Source organism: Gambusia affinis, linkage group LG08 (assembly GCF_019740435.1).
Source record: "Gambusia affinis linkage group LG08, SWU_Gaff_1.0, whole genome shotgun sequence".
Taxonomy (NCBI): Eukaryota; Metazoa; Chordata; class Actinopteri; order Cyprinodontiformes; family Poeciliidae; genus Gambusia; species Gambusia affinis.
In genome coordinates this window covers 27919548-27926225 of record NC_057875.1, presented here as the reverse complement: position 1 = coordinate 27926225, position 6678 = coordinate 27919548, and the positions used below count along the sequence as shown (strand labels likewise).

The following is a 6678-nucleotide window of genomic DNA, read 5'->3' as shown; positions in this document are numbered from 1 at the left end:
GAACTGCTATCTGCATTAATGCTCGCACTGATGTTATGTTAGCTGTTGGAGCAAAGGTTTCATGGTAGTCTATACCTTCTGTTTGGCTGTAGCCTTTTGCTACATACCTAGCTTTGAAAATCTCTTTTCCTTCCTTTTCTTTGAGTGTATATACCCACTTCCCTCCAACTGTGTTCCTACCCTCTGGTAGAACGCTCAGTTCAAATGTTTCGTTTTCTTTAAGAGAGTCAATTTCGTCCCTCATTGCCTGTCTCCATCTGTCTGCCTGTGGTGACTTCTGAGCCTCACTGAATGTTTGAGGGATACCAAGCACAGCCCTGTAACAATGATCAACAGTTATTTGTGTTGCATCTTTAGTCTTAGGATCTAATTGGTAATCTTCAAGGTATTTTGGGGGTCTTTTCTCTCTTTTTGGATAACGATCTCTTTGCTTCGTTTTGAGTTTGATCACCATCAATTTCACTCCTAGTGAGATCATCTGAAAATTCTGCATTTTGAGTTCCTTGAATAGTAAGTTCCTCTTTGTCACTTGGGGTGACATTTTGGGTAACATCCTGGGTTAAGGGTGTTACATCATGTCTGTTTGCCTGCATCGTGTATCTATGATCCTGGATCCCTTCATCCCAAATATCTGTCTGTGTCTGTTGGTCAACACCACTTTCTTTGATGAACCTTACTAGCCTGTGTCTGGAAACTTTTCTCGCCTGTGGGTGGTACACCAAATAAGCTGGGCTGTTCTTGCTGTACCCTAAAAACAGTCCCTTTCCCCTCTTGAGTCTAATTTCTTGTGGTGGTTGTTGTATGAGTAACACTCTGATCCAAATACCCACATGTTTGAAAGATTGGGCTTTCTTCCTGTCATCAAGAAATATGGGGTGTTTTTGGTTCTGTTATTATAACATCTGTTGCGAATGTGGGCAGCACACTGAACAGCATATGGCCACAGTTCTTTAGGTAAGCCCTTTTCTGATAACATACACCTTCCCATTTCAAAGAGCGTTCTCCACTGTCTCTCTGCTTTTCCGTTTTGGTGTGGGGAGTATGGTGACGACGTTTCATGTCTAATGCCTTTATCTCTGAGTAGTGTTTGAAAATCATTACATGTGTACTCGGTACCATTGTCTGACCTAAGACACTTAACATTACCATAGGGTGCACAGTCTGCCAGAAACTGCTTTGTTGCCTTAGTCACATCACTTTTGTTTTTCAGAAAATAGACTGCAATAGATCCTGAGAAGTCATCAGTAAAGGAAATCGCATATCTGTGTCCTTCTAAGCCTGTAGGGTCAATAGGTCCTGATAGGTCAGTATGAACCAACTCTAGTGGCTTGCTCGTTTTAACATCTGACTCTTTGTTTCTGCTGTTGATAAATTTCCTTCTGTACAGATGTTACACTCCATTTTACTGTTGTCAGTGACTTTCATTCCCTCCACCACATTTTGTAATTTCATAACATCAGCCATGTTACAATGTCCTAATATTTCATGCCATGTTTTCAGATCACAAGCTAGCTTCACTTTATCTCTGCTCATCATGTCATTTAAGTTTTCCTCAATGCATCCTTCATTATTGCTTTTCATTCTGAGGTAATACAGTTTCTCATGAGCCTCAATAGGGAACACAGTACCATCTTTACTCAGCAGTTCATTCTGCCCATCTGTGAATGTTACACTGGCTCCATTGGCTGTAGCTGATGTCACAGAAAATATGCTCTGTGGGTAGGATGGGATGAATAAAGCATTTTTCAGAGTAACTTTAACATACCTCCCCTTTGAGTTCAACAGTTCAATCTGTGCATCACCACGCTTCAGTGCAACATTGTTCATCTTCTTTCCATCTGCCAGTTCCATGTAATGTCTACTTGGGTCAAAAGTCTTGTCAATTCTTGTGAACAGCTCTTCATCAGTGATAATGTGTGATGTGGCTCCACAGTCCACCATTATTCCATTAAGTCTGATGTTGTCAGACAGAAGATTCCGCTGACTTTGAATACCATGGTCTGGTCCTCCTCATGGTTGTCCTGCATGTCTGAAGTCTGCTTGGCATCATCTTTCCGTTCGATCTTCTTCTGCATGTCTCGTCACTGTGGGTTGTGCTTCTGTGGTAGCTGCACCATTTTGGCGCGGGTCTTTTGGCGGCAGTCTCTCGCCATGTGCCCGCGCTGTCCACAGTTGTAGCAGTTTATTGTTGTCATGTCCACTTTCATTACATTATCTGACTTCGGTTTGCTTTCAAACTTTTCTGTCTCTTCATAGCTTCGAAGTCTGCTCTTAAACTGAGCGAACGTCAAATCTTCAGTGCTCTGTGTTGTGTGAATAGCAAAAGGTTTGTATGATTCTGGGAGTCCCTTCAGAATCATTGCTATTATTAGTCCGTCACTAATAACCTCTTTTGCATTTCTCAGAGACGTTATCGCTTTTTCAGCACGTAAAACATAATCTGTCACTGTTTCGCCGGGTTCCTTTAGTAAGGACGTGAGCTCTGTGTAAAGGGCGATGATCCTGGGCTTACCCTGGCTGGCGTAATGTCCGCGTAGTATCTGCAGAGCTTTCTTCCCATCGTCGGCGGCATCTCTCATCACCAACGACAGGCTTTTATCATCGAGGACCTGGATTAGTTCCGCGTAACATTCCGCGTTTTTTTCTTCGTCTGGGTCCGCGGTAGATAGGATGGTGTCTTTTAGGCCTAGCGTTCTTAAGTAAGCGAGGAACTTTACCTCCCAAAGTTCGTAGTTGTTTTCGTCTCCGTTGAAAACTAGTCTGTCCCATCGTCCTCCCGTGCGGTGCCTGGGCCCATAACCTGTTGGGTTTTCTTGTTCAGTACTCATGTTTGACAATGAACCACACTTCTTTTGTTAGATAGCTGTGTTCACTTTATTGCCAACGTTCCAGTTAACAACGTCTTCACTTCTTTGTTTTATTAGAACAATGCAGTCTACACACACGAACTTGCTCTCACTGCCCCCAGTGGACAACAGCAGTACAACATGCACATAAACAGAAAGTGACAGGATGCAGAACTTACAACTGTACCTTTCAACGTAAATTAGAATGCATGAACATATAACACAAAATAACTTAAAGACAAGTTAAGATGAGAACATATTCTAACATCTTGAAGCATGTAACATATTTGTCTTTCCTATGAATAAGACTTGGTTCTGGGGCCCTGCTTTCCACACATTCTTCATTTCTACACAAGGTGTCAACATAAATATTTTTACTTCTACAGCATTCCTCCATGTTGAATCTTTTAAGTTCTGCCCTTAACACATAAATGTCAGATAATTTTTTTTTCTAAGATGATCCTGGGTTCATTCAGCTGAGGATTTTATTCATCAATTCCATAGGATCCTCACAGCTGTTTGACAACAGCTGGATCCTAACAGACAAAAGTAAAACAAACAAAAAGCAACAAAACGTAAGCAATTCTATAGTTGCTGCTTAGGCAAAGTGATTTGTGCGTTATAGCTTCTTATTTCTTTCTTAAAACAGCTAAGTTGTTTCTGATGCCAATAACTTTCAAACAGTTTGGCCAAGATCTATTTATCAATAGGCAAAAATAGTTAACAGTAATAGTCCTGGTTACTGAAAATCAATCTAAAATCATTTAAAAAAAAAAGAAAATAGAAACACCTACAGAAGTCCTGAAGAAAAGCAGAATCATTTACTTCCACTTTGTCTGGCGGCCCGCTGGAGGCAAAGACCCCTGAAACTCTGGAAGCTGAGTGGTCTAAAATAGAGAAAAGTTAAAACCTCTCAATATTTATGGAACAGATACAAAAACCTATACCCGATCAAAGTTTAAATTTTTCAACTCTTTCTTAAATTGTGTTTTCCACAATTTTTTTTTTGTTGTTTTACATATTATCTGTGTCATACTATGCTGTCATGACAAAGTGACAATTTTAATAAATAAATAAAAAGTCAACTCATAACACAGTGAAGGATAACAATGACCATAGAATATTTTCCATTGAAACAAGTATTTGGGAAAATAAAGTGCAGATTGAGTGAAAAGTCTACTTTTACAGCCTTAAATGTATGAATGATGAGCATATGTGTTGTTTTTTGTGAGCAGTGCAAAGAAAATATCACAGTAATAACTAGAACATTTCTGAAGAAATTTAAACGGGACGTGCCAAAGTGTGCCCATCGGTTTAGACCCAGCGTTCTGATGCTATCATCAATGCAAAAAAAAAAAAAGCTACACTGTACTTAAAAACATGTGGAGAATCACAAGCATGTTGAGTAACATGGACATATGCCATTCAGTATGTTACAATTAGTGTATAAGCTAAAATTAGCCAAAAATGCTAATGTTAGCCTAAATGCTGTCAGTAGCATGTGGGGCGTCACTAGCATGAAGTCTGACATTAAGAAAAATAAAATGTTGTCTGACATTTACTTCCTCCAGTCAGTATAGTAGACATGGCTAATAAGTATGAAAAATTGGTAAAAGCTTATTTTAGATAACAGGCTAATGCACTGCCGGGATGAACCTAATGGTAATGGAAGAAAAGTAGATAATTAGAATGAAGAGACGTTCTATTAGGTGTAGAACAATAGATGCCTCCCTATGCATTGCTATGGCAGGCCCCAATTAATAGGGCTTTAAAACCAAGTCACTGCATATGACGTTTACATCTAGCAGTCGCTCGGCGCCATCTTTAAAGACCACAGACCAAAAGAAACTTTATTCCGGCCTTTTCATTGTGTTACCGACCGCAGTGAAGTTGTTTCCAGGTTGGATATTGGATATCCGCGTTCCACGGAATAAGTGACGCTTAGCTCAAGGTTGATCCGATTTCTGAACGCTAATTCTGGCCAGTTGTTCTCTACCGCTCCCTCCTCAAGCCCTAGGAGGTTCACTTGGGGACCGTCAATTTCTGAACCTAACTCCTGTAAATAAATGCCTTGTGACCAACTGATACAAAAAGTGGTAATTTATGCTATTACACAAGGCACACTATCCTCTATTAACATTTTAAGCCATATTCAATATTTTAAATAATTTTAATATTAAATGTTTTCTTCAATAGCTTCCAAATCGTTTGTCCCATTAACTCAAAACCAGTGTGACTTTTATCTATTAGACTGTGAAGCACTCATCTTTATTACATTTTGACCCCTTTTTTATTTTTTATCTAATTTTGTATTTAAAAAGTATTTTAAAAAAAACAAATGTCCATAAAATGTCCTTAGATGATCATCACATTTATTACCTGTAATGTTCAATTACATACAATTCTAGGACAGGATCTATTTTATTACATGTTCACTTCTTCCCTGAAATATGTTAAATACAAAAAATACTTACTTAAAGTGTGATCTATTTCATAACTTTTACTTGTCACCTTTATTGTTTACTCTGAACTAATTAATTACACATGAAATGTTTAAAGATGGGCTCTTTCATCTGGTTTGCCTGTTAAATTAAATGTTTACTGCAAAATGTCTGATTATATAATTGATTAATCACATAAAATGTTTATTTAAAAACAGAATCTTTCATTACATGCATGTTTATTACCTGAAATATTTTAAATATCAAATTTTTACTTGAAATGTGATTCATTTCATCACCCGTTTACATGCAACTTGAAGTGCTTGAATCAAACGTTCCATGAATGTTTACCACATTAAATTATTAAAAGAGAGAAAACAGCCACTTCCAACTGAACACATATTTCAACACAAATGGTTCATGTTCCTCTTCAGAGTGTGCAGCCTTGCTGAGCTCTTCTCCTGGGGTTTCCTCCTTAGACTCTCCAACTCGCTCCTCTTCCATAGCCTCCGCTACTGTGTTTTCATGATTTACCTCCTCTGGGGTAAATCATAAAAACAGTCTCTGTAACTTGTTGATCCACCATGGTCTTGCTGTATCACCTCTTTAATTGACGCGCATGTCGGTCCGATGTTGTGGCGTTTACCTCGCAGAGGCCCGATTCAGTCTGGATTGAGCTAATACGTCGGTTTGCCTTGAAGAGGACATATCAGAACACACATCAGTATTAATACTGTAAATTTGATAACACTAGAAAACTTAAATAGTTTACTTCACAATAATAGCATAACCTCGATGTTCACTGACAAAACTCGGACTATGCTACATAAAAAATATAAGCCCGAGCTAAACAAGGTTGACCCACTTAAATGAACTCAATGTAACTTAACATGAATCACCCGGACAAAATCATAGCAAAAGATTATGACACAACACCAACAAAGCGAATTTAGACACTCACCAGAATGAACAGGTCTGGAGCAAACTTGTAGATATCTTGGGATGTTGGAGAACGAAACATCAGTACGTCTCACCGCTGATACCCAAGACATTCGTCTCCTTTTCGTAAGCTCCGTTAGCCTAGCCTCCTTGCGTTGTTTACAGGCAGGAAAAAAGTGAAACGAAAGTCCGTTTTCCATCTTTTTACCGTTTCAGTCGTGTGATCGGATATTACATCCAATAATGCAGCAAGTTTGTACCATTGCTAAATAATTTTAAGTAACTTAAAATATTAAAAAATTCAAAAATATCTGTGAGAGTCGGTTATGTTCTTTTCTCGGTTATGTGTGTGGCCAAACAAGATGGCGCTCAGATACCTCCGCCTAGAGCAGTGACGTCACGTTCCAAAGCTCTATAGCCAAACTGATCTGGTGGCATGGGGAGAGCTGTGC

The 6678-nt window shown here is 38.9% G+C and overlaps 1 long non-coding RNA gene across 1 annotated transcript; it reads right to left on the bottom strand.

Annotated features, from left to right (window-relative positions):
* Positions 1–5201: 5201 nt before the first annotated feature.
* LOC122835212 lies at positions 5202–6571 on the bottom strand. Its single transcript, XR_006371284.1, has 2 exons — positions 6249–6571; positions 5202–5981 (listed from the first exon to the last, which is right to left on the bottom strand). It is a non-coding gene; the product is annotated as an uncharacterized LOC122835212 (long non-coding RNA).
* Positions 6572–6678: the final 107 nt, after the last annotated feature.